General features: G+C 41.4%; 1 protein-coding gene across 2 annotated transcripts in view; it reads right to left on the bottom strand.

Annotated features, from left to right (window-relative positions):
- Positions 1-15,746, bottom strand: part of LOC132900497 (serine/threonine-protein phosphatase 6 regulatory ankyrin repeat subunit A-like) — a 195,131-nt gene that overhangs the window by 63,185 nt on the left and 116,200 nt on the right. The gene's annotated exons all lie outside the window — the stretch shown is intronic.

The following is a 15,746-nucleotide window of genomic DNA, read 5'->3' as shown; positions in this document are numbered from 1 at the left end:
ACCCAAACATTTGTTGAATTTATTTTATTTCCTCGCGTCGCACCTTAATGACGTCAGCGCGCGGTATTTTTCCCTTCGCAGTTTGTTCCTTCTCTCTCGCCATAGTAAGACACCCACATCCACTTGTTCTGACCCACTGGAGGTAGCGTCACAGTGCTGTTAGCCAATCAGAGGTAACACGTTTACATGTCATGAATATTAATGATAAGACCCGCCCCCACCCTCTACCCTTCCCCGCCTCCTGCTTCTCATTAGCAAAACGACACACTGGGAAAAGCGCTGAAATGGGGCTTTCTCCCAGGAGGCTATATCTACGTGCCGAGGGTTCATTTCGAGAAAGGCTGCGGATATAACATCCGGAAACCTCCACGAGCCCGTTTAAAGCATCAACAAACCACCATGCCATGGGACCTTTAAATCAACAAGGCTCTGTGTTTGCGCGCTCAACTACAGGTAGCTGCTGCTAAATCACGGTTACACGAGTGATCTCATATTATCCAGGGCATGTTACATTTCTTCGACTGTCAATATTAAGCCACATTTCAGAAAATACAATCATTATTAGACTGTATAAATTGTAATGTATGAATTGATTCATTGGCTGATTCATTCTTTGAGTCATCTTCAGGAAGTGCTTTATCCTGGTCTGGGTTGCAGTGGGACCCTGGGAGTGAGGCGGGAATACACCCTGGATGGAACGCCAATCCATCACTATGCAAAAGGCCAAGAGTATCATGGAGCTTTATAAACATACTGAAATAGAGTGCTCATGTGGATAGGAGAAAGCATTAAACATGCAACACTGTTTAATTAATTATGCCTAATATATAGTTACAGTCCCAGCTGAAAGTTTGTACACCCATACTCTACTCATTCACAGGTTTTTCTGTATTCTGACTATTTTCTATATTGTACAACAATACTGAAGACATCAAAACTATGAAATCACAAACAAGTGCTTGGAGAGCACAATATCCACCACTGGCAACTGTACCATAACTCTGGTAAAATGCAACTGAATTGAACAAAATTGCAATATGTGTATTACCAATATATAACAAAGAATCCTGCCAAGTTTTGTGAAATTAGTCCAAAAATTAAGAGAGGAGTTGATTTCAGAAGGTGAGTACCCTTCCTGGGACAGACGGACGGACGGACGGACAGACAGATGGATGGACACTGCCATGACATAATCCCTTTTCAGGCCTTTCAGTCAGCGGGGGATAAAAATTGTGAGGGAAGTTGATTTCAGAAAGCAAGCACACCTTGATGAAATTGCCAAAGTACAAGTTTGTTAATAATCATAACTCTGGTAAAATTTGCCCAACTTAAACGAAATCGCAATATGCGTATAACTGCCATATAACAAAGCGTTTTGCCAAGTTTGGTGAAATCCCTCCACAAATTGTGAGAGGAGTTGACTTCAGGAGAACGCACACCCTCATGAGATTGTCAAAGTACAAGTTATTTAATCAAGGGTCAAAACTCTGGGAAAATTTTCACAAACTAAATTAAATCGGGGCGGCACGGTGGTGTAGTGGTTAGCGCTGTCGCCTCACAGCAAGAAGGTCCGGGTTCGAGCCCCATGGCCGGCGAGGGTCTTTCTGTGTGGAGTTTGCATGTTCTCCCCGTGGGTTTCCTCCGGGTGCTCCGGTTTCCCCCACAGTCCAAAGACATGCAGGTTAGGTTAACTGGTGACTCTAAATTGCCCGTAGGTGTGAATGTGAGTGTGAATGGTTGTCTGTGTCTATGTGTCAGCCCTGTGATGACCTGGCGACTTGTCCAGGGTGTACCCCGCCTTTCGCCCGTAGTCAGCTGGGATAGGCTCCAGCTTGCCTGCGACCCTGTAGAACAGGATAAAGCGGCTACAGATAATGAGATGAGATGAGAAATTAAATCGCAATATGCGTATTACCGTCATATACAGTAACAAGGCCTTTTGCCAAGCTTCGAGAAACTCGTCCAAAAATCGTGAGAGGAGTTGATGTCAGAAGGCAAACGCACCTTCATGAAATTGTGAAAGTACAAGGTTGTTAATCAAGGGCCACAACTGGCAAAATGCGACTGAATTTAACAAAATTACAATATGCGTAGTACATCATATATAACAAGGCCTTTTGCCAAGTTTTGTGAAATTCCTCCATAAATCGTGAGAGGAGTTGATTTCAGAAGGAAAACACACTCATGAAATTGTCAAAAGCAGGGGTGGGCAATTATTTTTTCCATGGGGCCACATGAGAAACAGAAAATTTTGTGGAGGGCCGGACCAAAAGGCTGAACTAAATTCTGCATAATATTAATTGTATTTCTTTATATAAAGCAGTAAATAACATTGTTTTTACAAGCTGCTAAGACTGGTAAGAGTATGGAAAAAACGAGGTTGCCTTACAAAAAATGTCATTTATTCAATCAGATTTCCCAAAACAATGGTTAACAAAATGTGAACGTTTGTACCATTTTTTTTTCAGTCACATTCACCCCAAAACACAATAAAGACATCACAGTATTGTCTTCCTACTCCAAATATCAAACAAGATACATCATATTATAATAATGATACCCATATTTGTAGTCTAATCACCTCATTTAGTGTTTTTCAGTTTTTTATTTGTTCAGTGAGAGAAATCTAGTCTCTGTTGGTCTTTAATGAGTGCGTCAGAGTCAGGTTGAATGTCTGAGGCGGAGATGCGAAGCACAGCTGACAGATGATCATCGGTGAGAGAGGATCTATACCTGGATTTGCTAAACTTCATCACTGAAAATGTTTGTTCACATACTGTATGTAGGTAGAGCCAAAGAGAACAAACATCTGAGCATGTCTCCTCGGTGTAGGTATCAGATCTACAGATCAGCTCGGGCTCCGGCGCCTGCTGGTGACATCATACTATGTGATTGGCTGGACCGTTTGAAGGATGACGTACAAGTTTGTGGTTGGTCTGGACAAATTACGGAAGTAGTTATCGCGGGATTAGGTTTCGTGGGATTTCATGTCATGTTCATGAAATCCCTTTTTTTTTTCAACAAAAAAATTGTGTTTTTTTGTTCAACAAAAACGCGCATTGCATTTTTGTTGAACACAACTTCAAAATAAAAGCAATGCACATTCAGTCCATGCATGAGGTAAAATTAGAAAATACGTTTATTTTGTAATTTCTAATTAACCTTACGCGGGCCGGTCAGAATGAACCAAAGGGCCGGATGCGGCCCGCGGGCTGTAAAATGCCCAGGTCTGGTCAAAGGTATAATTTTGTTAATCAAGGGTTGTAACTCTGACAAACGGTGACCGAATTTAACAAAATTACAATATGCGTATTACCGACATATAACAAAGAATCCTGTCAAGTTTCATGAAATTCCTCCACAAATTGTGAGAGGTGGTGATTTCAGAAGGTGAGCACCCTTCCTGGGACGGACGGACAGAAATTGGCATGACATCATCCCCCTTCGGGCCTTTCGGCCAGTGGAGAATTAATTAATAAAAAAAAAAAAAAAGTGTGTTATTTAAAAAAAAAATGTTTTAATTAAATAATAATAATAATAATAATAATAATGTTTCATATTTTAGATTCTTCAAAGTATCCAGTGTTTACCTTGACGCTTTTGCACACTATTGGCATCATCTTACCCAGCTTCATGAAGGAGTCACCTGGAATACTTCTCAATTAACAGGTACCTCGTTAAAAGTTAATTAGTGCAATTTCTCAACTTATTAATGCGACTTAATGAGATCATCAACCAGTAAATAATAATAAAAATACAGTCAATAGCCCTATTCCACAACTGTAGTATTCCATATTATATCAAGAACCACTCAACTAAGTAAAGAGAAACATTACTTTAAGATATGAAGTGACTTTAAATTCATAATCAAAAAGAATATCCACTGAATTAGGAGGCGTGTCCAAACTTTTAACTGGTATTGCTTAGGGATGTTAACCGATGACCGTTTGACCGGTGGTTGACCGAATCAACGTCAACCGGTTAATTTTTTTTGGTTGTCGGTGAAAAAAAAAAAAAAATCGTTTTGAAGCTGCCGAGAACCTGGAATTCTGTGTTTGTAAACGCTTGGGGCGTGCCACGCGGTGTAAGGACGACAGCTGACAAATCAGAAACACCCATTCAGTCATGTCCCGCCCTCCCGCCCCAGTTAAAGACAGCTGACAAATCAGAAACACCCATTCAGTCATGTCCCGCCCTCCCGCCCCAGTTAAAGACAGCTGACAAATCAGAAACACCCATTCAGTCATGTCCCGCCCTCCCGCCCCAGTTAAAGACAGCTGACAAATCAGAAACACCCATTCAGTCATGTCCCGCCCCAGCTGAACACAGCTGCCACTCGGCGAAAGAAAAAAGTGTAGACACAGGCTTTTTAGCTTACAAATTACTATTCTGGTTTTTTTTTTAAATTATTATTAGAAGGCACATGGAGTTTAATCCTGCCTTGGCCAGTGCATTCTGAAAGTATGTTTCGGTCTGTAGCCAATAATGCATGTTACTGCAGATCAGATATGATACATCTCTCCACACAAACTAAAGGCGCAGATGCCGACTTTTTCACGGCTTTTTCATGGACTGTAACGGCATTTGCTTATGTAGTAATTTTAATACAGAATTTACTCTGATGAAATTATTCAGACACTCCAACGCCCCCCCCCCCCAAAAAAAAAAATCGGATCTGCACGAGCCGTAAAAAAGGCGCGCCGTTTGCATCCCTGTTTAAACTCATAGGTTAACCGACTTTAACCGGCTAATGAGGCTCGGTGGTCGGTCAAAATTTTTTTTTAGTTTTCACCATCCCTAGTATTGCTACTGTATCAACCAACATGGTGGTACACCACCCCAAAAAACTTGACTATTTAACAGTTATTCCACGAAACCAAGTCGTACATGATACGATGAGGCTTGTAGCGCTGAGTCGGCTGTAAGTCATGTACGATGAGACTGAGTGGAATAACTATTTTATTCTATCCACATTCACTCCATTTTGAGAAACAGAGCATTTTTATTTTTTGCAAATTCGATAAATAAAAACTTCATATAAAACGTCCGACAAAATTTCAGCTTAGGCGGACTTCTTAAAAACCTATCGATGGCTGCATGAATTGACTTTAGTGTTGTTTTTTTGTAAAAAGTGCCATCTTGCTGTCGTGCCGAGTAGGGTGGTCCCGAAATGTATGGGAAATTTTTTTTTTTTTACTAAAACATTCCGACCACCCTACCATTTTTTTTTACATAGGCTAAAAGAAGGCAACAAGCAAAATTTCAGAAAAATTGGTTAATATTTAGAGGTGCCACACGAGGTTGCAAATCGGGTTAAGCCATTAACATTAGTTGGTGTGTAGACTGTTGCAGAGAAGATCTCAAACCCCCAAAAAGTCACAGTTCTAGAGGGAATACGCCACTTCTATGAAAACGAAGAGGCAGGAAGAGTTTATAGACTGATAGAAGGTTAACTTTCATGCGCTAAGGGGTTCTTAAACAATGAGCACTGATCGTAATATGCTGATGAAGTTGTGAATGTTTTTCTTTCTCTGTTTTTCAGATGGCTAGCAACAGTAATACAAGTAGCACCGGTGGTGCAAAGCACAAAACCAGAAAGGACAATTATGTTTGGTTAATTGGTCCCACTTCCAAGGAACTGTCTGGGAGAAAGCTTCCTTCTGCTAGGGAAGTCCTTAGTGTGTTCTTTTATCTCCACAAGATACCATAATACCGAAGGGTTTAGAAAATCACAGACAAGTAATAGCTATTGTTACTTTGAACACAGGAAGTTATATTACTGTATTGTTTGTATTAATATGAAACAGTTAATAAGCCACATTATTTTATATTGTGTCTTGAGTGAAAACTTTAATGGCTTTGTGGCACCTCTAAACATTGTTCAATCTCAACCAAATTTCGCACGATAACTTCTTTTAGGCAATGAAAAAAAAGGTAAGGTGGTCGTAACAAAATCCTAAAAAAAAAAAAAAATTTGGGACCACCCTAGTGCCGAGGTCTAGAACAGCTTTAGATAAAAAAAAAAAGTTTAGTTAAAAAGTATATATATATATATATATATATATATATATATATATATATATATATATATATATATATATTCCACTTTTCATGATCATACTAGTTTGTAAGTGGAATATATATATATATATATATATATATATATATATATATATATATATATATACTTTTTAACTAAACTTTTTTTTTTAATCTTTTTATCATTGTTTAAATATTCTTAGTATTATTATTATGAAGTTTTAATGTAAATAATATTTTAATCAATTTTTATTTTTACCCAGGGCTCCTATTGATAGCAGGTTTGCTCTTGTGGCTACCTGATTGGACTACCCTGGGTGATTTATCTTTTATTTTTAAATAAAGGTGTTATCTATCTATCTATCTTTAGACATTTATTTAAATTCTTCCTTGAACATTTCAGTTCTGTCATTTCCAAACTTCTTTGAGTTTTTGAACCAGTCTCAAAAAAAAAAAAAAAAAAAAAAAAAAATCAACAAATTTTAATGCTTAAAGGAACAGTCCACCGTACTTCCATAATGAAATATGTTCTTCTCTGAATTGAGACGAGCTGCTCTGTACCTCTCAGAGCTTTGTGCGACCTCCCAGTCAGTCAGACGTGCTGTCACTCCTGTTAGCAATGTAGCTAGGCTCAGTATGGCCAATGGTATTTTTTGGGGCTGTAGTTAGATGCGACCAAACTCTTCCGCGTTTTTCCTGTTTACATAGGTTTATATGACCGGTGACATGAAACAAGTTCAGTTACACAAATTGAAACGTGGCGATTTTCTATGCTATGGAAAGTCCGCACTATAATGACAGGCGTACTAACACCTTCTGCGCGCTTCGGCAGCGCATTGATACCGTCACTCAGAAGAGAAACTGTGTATGCACTCAGTGAAGGTATCAATGCGCTGTCGAAGCGCGCAGAAGGTGTTGGTACACCTGTCATTATAGTGCGGACTTTCCATAGCATAGAAAATCGCCACGTTTCAATTTGTGTAACTGAACTTGTTTCATATCACTGGTCATATAAACCTGTGTAAACAGGAAAAACGTGGAAGAGTTTGGTCGCATCTAACTACAGCCCCAAAAAATACCATTGGCCATACTGAGCCTAGCTACATTGCTAACAGGAGTGACAGCGCGTCTGACTGACTGGGAGGTCGCGCAAAGCTCGGAGAGGTACGGAGCAGCTCGTCTCAATTCAGATAAGAGCATATTTCATTATGGAAGTACGGTGGACTGTTCCTTTAAAGATGAAGAATGTAAACAAACCGGCAAAATGATAGGAGCAAATTGTGAAAAAAGCAATAATAATAATTCTTGAAAAAAAAAAAAAAAGACACGCCCTTACCATCAAATACTTTCATTCCATATTTTGTTGCTTTTTTTGTTGTAATTTTAGTGGTTTTGTTTTCGAGTTTTTATTTCATCCTTGGTTGGTTTTCACTGAACCGCCGCCTAGCCAATCAGAGCGCGTGATTGCTCATATCCAGTGAATGTGGATATAATAAGATAAATTATCCCTAGGGGTGAATTAGTGCGTAAAGGTGTGTGTGTGTGGTTCCCTGGTTCTATCCAGAGTGCCTTGTGTCCAGTCACACTGTTCCCAGGATAAGCTGTGGATCCAGTGCCATAATATCCAGGATAAAGTGCTTAATAAAGATTTATGAATGAATATATTTATTATGAACAAAATGATCAATATCAGAATACACATTACAGAAAAATGTGTAACAATAATCAGGTTCAATATGATGATAAAGCTCCACTCTGTTCTTGGCCTTTTTGGATACAAAGTCAGGAAGCATATGGAGAGAAACCGCAGGGCAGGGACTTGGGAATGAACACACACACACACACACACACACACACACACCAGCTTGTACCCTGCAGTGTTTTTTCTCCACCTTCTGTTACTCCAGGAGTCTCTTATGTGGGTCAGTCTGTTCCCTGAGCCTCTGCCAGTCAATACACACATTCACAGCTCACAATAAGCCACGAACGAGATCAGCTCTCCGGGAATAACGTTTTGCACACTGAAAACAGGTGCCCAGACAGAAATATTTATATATCAAGGGAATAACGTGCCATCAAACAAGACTCCTGAGCCAGCTGGCACACGCTCGCACTGGCTTTTTGTTCCCCCCAATAATCAACTGCATATTATCTGCCTAACTTCATTTGCTGAAGTGAAAATCCCACGTGCCTTTTTTCCACCATCTTCTGAAGTGAATAAACACACAGCCCTAATTTGATTCCTCACTAAACTGCTTACAAGATGTTTTATTTTAATCAGAAAATTTAATTCTGCATTCAATTTTCCTTTCACATGTACTGGTCAGAAGGTGGTGATGAATTTTCTATAACGGTGGCTCTGACAGGAGTGCTGGCTTCAAAGTTAATTAATATTATTAGATGGCACGAGCTGCTTTTGGGAAAATCGTGTGCTCTGATCGGTTATTTGGCAGGCAGAATTTTCCCATAATCGCTGTGGGCGATTACAGACTTTCAGTGTTGCAAAAAAAAAAGATTACCTGGAAATCAAAAACGGCTGAAACACAAGAGTCGCTGAGTTATTCAAGAAACGAGCAATGAACGAAACGCGTTCAGAAACCGCTAACTGCTAACAGAAATTCAGTTTTGAAACCGCTAGCTGTTTAATCTGTACGTGTGACTCAACCACGTTACAAATATGATGTAACCGAAAGCAGCGTCCCGCCTCATTATAATGACCGTCTATTTTAATCTTGGAAATAAAAAAAGCCATATAATAAACGCCTTATTAACCTCGCTTGCTCGGTCTTTACGGGAAAATATCAGACCGAGGTCTTTTTGTACGGCTTGTTCCGTAAGGTCAAGACCTCGGGGTCTGATGTTTTCCCGTAAAGACCTTGTGCTCAGTTAATAAGTAGCTAATAATGCTCTCTCTCTCTCTAGTACATTAATGTTTCTATTGAGGTATTTCACCTGACGTCACAGGGTCACGTGACGCCCCGGTGTCCGCCATTTTGAACGTCAAGCTAGCTAATGTCAACAACAGTAGCTGGTATGTTACTGTAGCAATGTTTACGTTCAGTCATTTGGATGACTGTTAAAACCTTTTGGTCTCAAGTTTTTCCTTTACTGGATTTACTAGTTTACTGAGCTAGCGCGTGCGCCGGCCAGCCGGCAGGTTAGTGTGTGTGCCGGCCGGCCGGCAGGCTAGCGCACGCGCGCTAGCTCCCAGCTTGCCCGAGCGCGCTAGCTCAGTAAACTAGTAAATCCAGTAAAGGAAAAACTTGAGACTGAAAGGTTTTAACAGTCATCCAAATGACTGAACGTAAACATTGCTACAGTAACATACTAGCTATGATGTTGTTGACATTAGCTAGTGCTAACAGCTAGTTGCTAGTACACTGCTACAACTACACTGACCCTAATAATACAGTTCTTCATCAATGCCTGGTAACAGCAAATTTATAACGGGCCATGTCTCAACAGACTAAGAAGTTATTTCAATGACATTTAATAACATTTTGTTTATCCTGAGGACCGAAAGTAAATGAAAATGTGAACAAACCTTAGCTGTAATCAGATGGCGACCACCGGCTCCAGGGACGACCCGCTGATGTAGGCATGTTACCCAGCCTGACACAAAATATTTGTAGGCATCCAAACTCTTATACGCTTTCAGATCAATACCTGTGTATGGCGATGGGTTTTTAACGACATAGGTATACAGATCCTGTGGGCCGAAGTCAGGTAAAGACGAGGGCTTCGTGTACTTCCGTACGTCAGTGAACAATCCTGGTGGAAGCAGGTAAACGTCGTTCTCTAAGCCTGCTAACCTCAATTTTTGCAAATACCTCTCCCTCTGCTCGCCCTGTAAATGCCCTACGTCGCTGGATAGTGAAGGTGTTTTCTGCATCTCGCTCCTTTTTCTTTTATGTTTTTCGTTTGTCGCCTTCCTCGCATTCAAACTGATTTGAGCCGTGACGTCCAAAATGGCAGCATCACATGACTTGGTCACGTGAGTGAAATACCTCAATAGTACCGACTTAGACAGGGATTTGCATGGAGGACGTTTCACTTATACCCTGTCCACACTAGGGATTTTGTACCGATACAATACTACTTTCGTACCGCAACACCTGTCCACACTAGCAACTATACCGGTACTGTAGCGGTATAACTGTATCGGTACGAAACCCACAAATGTATGGGTTTCGTACCGGTACAGTATCGGTACTGTAGCGCTTCGTGTAGTGTGGACAGATGAAGCAGCTCTGTATCGATACAAATATAATGCGCAAAGTCACACACCTCAATCGATGTCTTCGCTGAATAAAATAGTGAAGAACGGAGATTCGTTTTCTTTGTTTCTTTCTCAACTGCCTCGCGCGTTTTATACGATTCGACTGAATAAATGACCACCAGAAATACAGACTGTACACTGACAACAAAAAGCACACACACGTTGTTTCATCCGTACGGAAGCCGAGAGAGGCCCTTCATATAATCTTTTTTTTTTATTCACCTTGTTATCCCGAGATAACGACATAATTAATTCAGGATCTTGAGAAAACAACACAACTAATTCGAGATCTCGAGAAAACAAAACAATTATTCCGTGATCTCGAGTAAACAGCTGAGAAATGGTTCATTCAGGTGCGCCAAGAGACTTGTGATATGCTGACTTTGGGGCTGTTTCTCATTCTGTATAGACGCAACTTTGGTCATTAGAATGTCTGGAATAATCGATCACCTAATAAGGCAATATTTTGATCAGGGGTTGGCACAGGGAGAGATTGCATTAAGTCTTTTAATAAGGGATCATTTCAAAATCAGTCCGCGGCACCTCTGCAGAAGACTGGCCCGGCTTCGTCTCTACTGACGGAGATACAGTGATCCAGCTGAGATCATGAAATAATTGTTTTGTTTTCTCGAGATCTCGAAATAACGGATGCCATATATTCTCGGAAGGAAGTTACTCGGTAACCACGGAAACATTTCGCGCACGCGGATTTCAACTACCGTGAAAGAAAACCGCAAACATTTCTCGCTAGTGTGGACAGATGCACCAAACTGTACCGGTATACTTTGTATCGATAGAGTTATACCACTTTCGTACCGGTATAAGTGTGAACACAGCATTAAACTGATGAAAGAAATCCGTAACTTTTGATATGGTGAGGTTTTTTTTTTTCATTTATTTATTTAACAACTGGAAATGTTCCAACATTGAAATTGCTTCAGAAGAGATGCTTTTCCCTTATTATTCTTAGCCTTTTTATTAAGTTTGAGTGAGAGCATTAAAGTGAGGCTGTTGATAGCCATTATAATGTAAGTGATAACCTACATGATAACATTCCACAACATTAAAGCTCATAGGCAACAGTTTTCAATTTATGCACATTTGAAATTGATATGTTTAAAAAACCCTCTGTAATTTTCTTCTGGTCCCAAGAAGTATTGTTAATAAGTAATAATTAAAATAAGTTAGTGCGGATCACGGCGAATTTCCGTTCGGCTATTTTCGTGACCACTCGGCGTGTGACGTCATTCAAGACAAACAAACCGCTTGAGTTGAATCCACTTCCGTTTACTTGCATTGCTGTTCGGCTTGAGTGCAGACGTGCGTTCGGGAATTTCCAAAGAAAAACCCCATGCCTTATTGTTGTGCAGTGAACTGTAACAACGGGACCGGTTCAGGAAGAAGTTTGTACCTTTTTCTGAGGGAGGAGAAGAGAGTGGATTGGCTTTTTCCGAAAAAGGAGAAGAGACGGAGCGAGAGGGTTGGCTTTTCCCGGAAGAGGAGAAGAGGTGGAGTGAGTGGGTTGGCTTTTTCTGAAAAAGGAGAAGAGACGGAGCGAGTGGGTTGGGTTTTTCCGAAAAAGGAGAACCCACTCGTCAACCCACTCGCTCCACCTCTTCTCCTCTTCCGAGCGAGTGGGTTGGCTTTTTCCGAAAAAGAAGAGATGAGACGGAGCGAGTGGGTTGGCTTTTCCCGGAAGAGGAGAAGAGGTGGAGCGAGTGGGTTGGCTTTTTCTGAAAAAGGAGAAGAGGCGGAGCGAGTGGGTTGGCTTTTTCCGAAAAAGGATCAGAGGTGGAGCGAGTGGGTCGGCTTTTTCTGAAAAAGGAGAAGAGACGGAGCGAGTGGGTTGCTTTTTCCGAAAAAGGAGAACCCACTCGCCAACCCACTCGCTCCACCTCTTCTCCTCTTCTGAGCGAGTGGGTTGGCTTTTTCCGAAAAAGAAGAGACGAGACGGAGCGAGTGGGTTGGCTTTTGCCGGAAGAGGAGAAGAGGTGGAGCGAGTGGGTTGGCTTTTTCTGAAAAAGGAGAAGAGGCGGAGCGAGTGGGTTGGCTTTTTCCGAAAAAGGAGAAGAGGTGGAGCGAGTGGGTCGGCTTTTTCTGAAAAAGGAGAAGAGATGGAGCGAGAGGGTTGGCTTTTTCCGAAAGAGGAGACGAGGCGGAGAGAGTGGATTGTGTGCGTGAAACAAAATCAAGCAGTCAAAGAAGAAACGGAGCAGCAACGCTCAAGCAAAAAGGAGAAGATTAGAGATAAACATTTTTACTTTTGCTTGCAACTGACAAGTCAAGAATCCTGAGGGAGGGGGCGTCGTGGCTCAGGTGGCTAAGGCGCCATACCATAAATCCGGGGACCCGGGTTCGATTCCGACCCGAGGTCATTTCCCGATCCCTCCCCATCTCTCTCTCCCACTCATTTCCTGTCCTGTCTCTACACTGTCCTATCCAATAAAGGTGAAAAAAAAGCCCAAAAAATATCTTTAAAAAAAAAAAGAATCCTGAGGGATCCTGTACAATCATTGTGGAAATGAGACAAAGGGATATTTCCTCACTTAGAGTCGGCTATAAATAGTATAATGCCGCGGATGGCAGGCTAATGTGGCCTACCGGCGCGCTGTCCAGTAATCGTTCCCTATATCCACTAGGGAGGGCGGTTTAATTAATCTTCAAAAGGGCTCTTATGTAGTATTACGGCAAAAGTAGGAATATATCATAATTACCAGGATAAATTGTTTGGGTGCGAGTCTTGTTGAGGTCCGGGGTCACCGCGATCAGAGTCGGCCGAGTCGCTGTCCGGTTCCGAGGCCGCAGGGTCAAACCAGTGAGCCACATTCACCGATCGCTTCGCAACGGCCACAGGTTCATACATATATGGCTTCACCTCTCGATATTCAATTTGGAGAGTTCCTACTTCAAAATCGCTATCAGACATTTTACACAACCTCTCACGACCAAAGTCCGTACACGTGTGCTCGGTTTGCAAGTAAACACAGAGCTGCTCCCGGTCTGTTTGGCTTGAATGACGTCACGACGACGGTCCCCTGGCGGTGAAAGTGCGCATAAGTGAGATGTAAACAAACCTTCGGAAATTGGGCAAAACAGTATATTTTAACCGTTTTATTCAATTTTAGGGTGCAAATTAGACACCAGGAAGATTGAATTCGCTTTTTGGGTCGTTCTTCTAGACAATAAAGTTGATATTCTACGTTTCACCTCCGACCCTTGCCTATGACCTTTAAATGCAACTATAAACCATAGGCTTAGCTAGCAAGCCGTGCAGCTGTGTTTTACGCGGCTAATTCTCAAAAAAACACGGCCATAGATCCCTAAACACGGCCTATAAATTTTATACTAACCCGTGCTAACCAAAATTTTGTGAAATTTTGTTTTGTGAAGTAATTTTGTGCATTTCTGCAGGCAATTTTGTCGACGGTCAGTGGTTTCCCAGGCCGTGCCTGGCGCGCGTGCTTTCCATATATGGAAGTTAAATCGAGAAAACAAATTTACCACCAAAAATGTAGCGTTCTTATTGGTCAGACTTTGAAACGAGGCTTGAATGGAAGCAAAATACTACGAGTTTTTGAGAGCTCCGCTCGGCAGGTTTAGAATGAGTAGGTCATGTATTTAGATAAATAACTTCGCAAGTTTTTTTTTAAATCATACAAGCCTGATAAACATATTGACAGAAACGTTATATTTTACACTTTCCTACGTGCCCACTGCCAAATAATATTATAGTTTTAAAATGACCTCAATTAGATGAAACATAAGGTTTCACTCACACATACAGAAGGTTCTGAAATATCAGTTAAGTGACCATAGCAATATGATCACTACAGCCTCTCTCCAGCATGCATTCTTTTCTCAGTCAACATTGAGCAGAACTGCTGATACAGTGCAATGCAATAATGAGTACACCCCCCCTGAAAAACGACATTTTTCACAGTATTAAAATGAACACAAACAATATGTCCCAAACAGTTCCTTGATGATGTTTATTGCACTATGTTCTTACATTATAACTCAAGCAGAAAGGTGAAAAGATGCCTTAAATTACATATTTTTCTGTTTCCGTGAAAGTGGGGTGGAGCAAAAGTGAGTACACCCCACAACAAACTCACTTACATCCAGTACATTTAGTACTTTGTATGGCCTCCATTATTTGCAATGACAGCCCCAAGTCTCCTTGGCATGGAGTGCACAAGTTGACAACATTTGGCTACATCAATCTTTTTCCATTCTTCAAGGATGACATCTTTCAGAGCCTGGATGTTGGATGGAGAGTGATGCTCAACCTGCCTCTTCATTATTCCCCAAAGATGCTCTATAGGGTTCAGATCAGGTGACATACTTGGCCATGGAATCACTCTCACCCTGTTCCTCTTCAGAAAGTCAGCAGTGGCCTTAGATGTGTGTTTTGGGTCATTGTCATGTTGAAAAATGGCACGACGACCAACGGCCCGAAGTGATGGAAGCATCTTAGCTTTCAGTATAGAGCACTACATTTGAGAATTCATGATGCCATCAATGAAATGCAGTTCTCCAACACCCGCAGCACTCATGCAACCCCACATAAGAACACTACCCCCTCCATGTTTCACTGTGGGCACCATGCATTTTTCCTTGTACTCTTCACCCTTGCGACGCCAGACTGTTTTGAAGCCATCAGTTCCAAAAAGATTGATTTTGGTCTCATCACTCCAGAGTATAGAGTCCCAGTAGCCTTCATCCTTTTCAGCATGTGCCCTGGCGAACTCTAGACGGGCTTTTTTGTGACTGGGCTTTAGGAGAGGCTTCCTTCGGGGACGACACCCATGCATGCCATTCCGCTGCACTGTACGGCATATTGTGTCACGTGACACATTCACTCCAATTTCAGTCTCTACTTCCTTAGATACCTGTTGTGCACTTGCATGCCGATTTTCCTCAACTTTTCTCATTACAAGCCGCTCCTGCCTGGGTGTTAATTTTCTTGGCCGGCCTGTACGTCTCTGTACTTTGGCTGCAGTTCCATCTGTCTTGAATTTTTGGATTACTTTTGCAACCGTGTTCTTACTGATAAGTAAGGCTTTACTGATCTTCTTGTAGCCCTCACCTCTCTTGTGTAAAGCAATAATCCGCTTTCTCAGATCCAGAGACATTTCCTGGCCATGAGGTGCCATTGCTGACAGCAGGAAATGGGAAAGGGTGGTTTGCTTTAGGTAACAGCCTTTTGTAGCCAACTGCCTAATTAACACCTGTGTAATGACTAATTAGACTCACCTGTGGTTAATCGTTTGTTCAGATCCACATTGGTAGCCTAAAAAGTTGCTTTACTCAGAGCCCTTCAGTGGGGTGTACTCATTTCTGCACCACACAAATTTCACTAAAACTGAAATAAAAATCATTTAAGTTATATTATTAGCCTTTGTTTTGAGTTCAAAAGCTCAACAGA

This window comes from Neoarius graeffei, chromosome 16 (genome assembly GCF_027579695.1).
Source record: "Neoarius graeffei isolate fNeoGra1 chromosome 16, fNeoGra1.pri, whole genome shotgun sequence".
NCBI classification, from domain to species: domain Eukaryota; kingdom Metazoa; phylum Chordata; class Actinopteri; order Siluriformes; family Ariidae; genus Neoarius; species Neoarius graeffei.
This window is presented reverse-complemented; position numbering and strand designations above follow the sequence as displayed.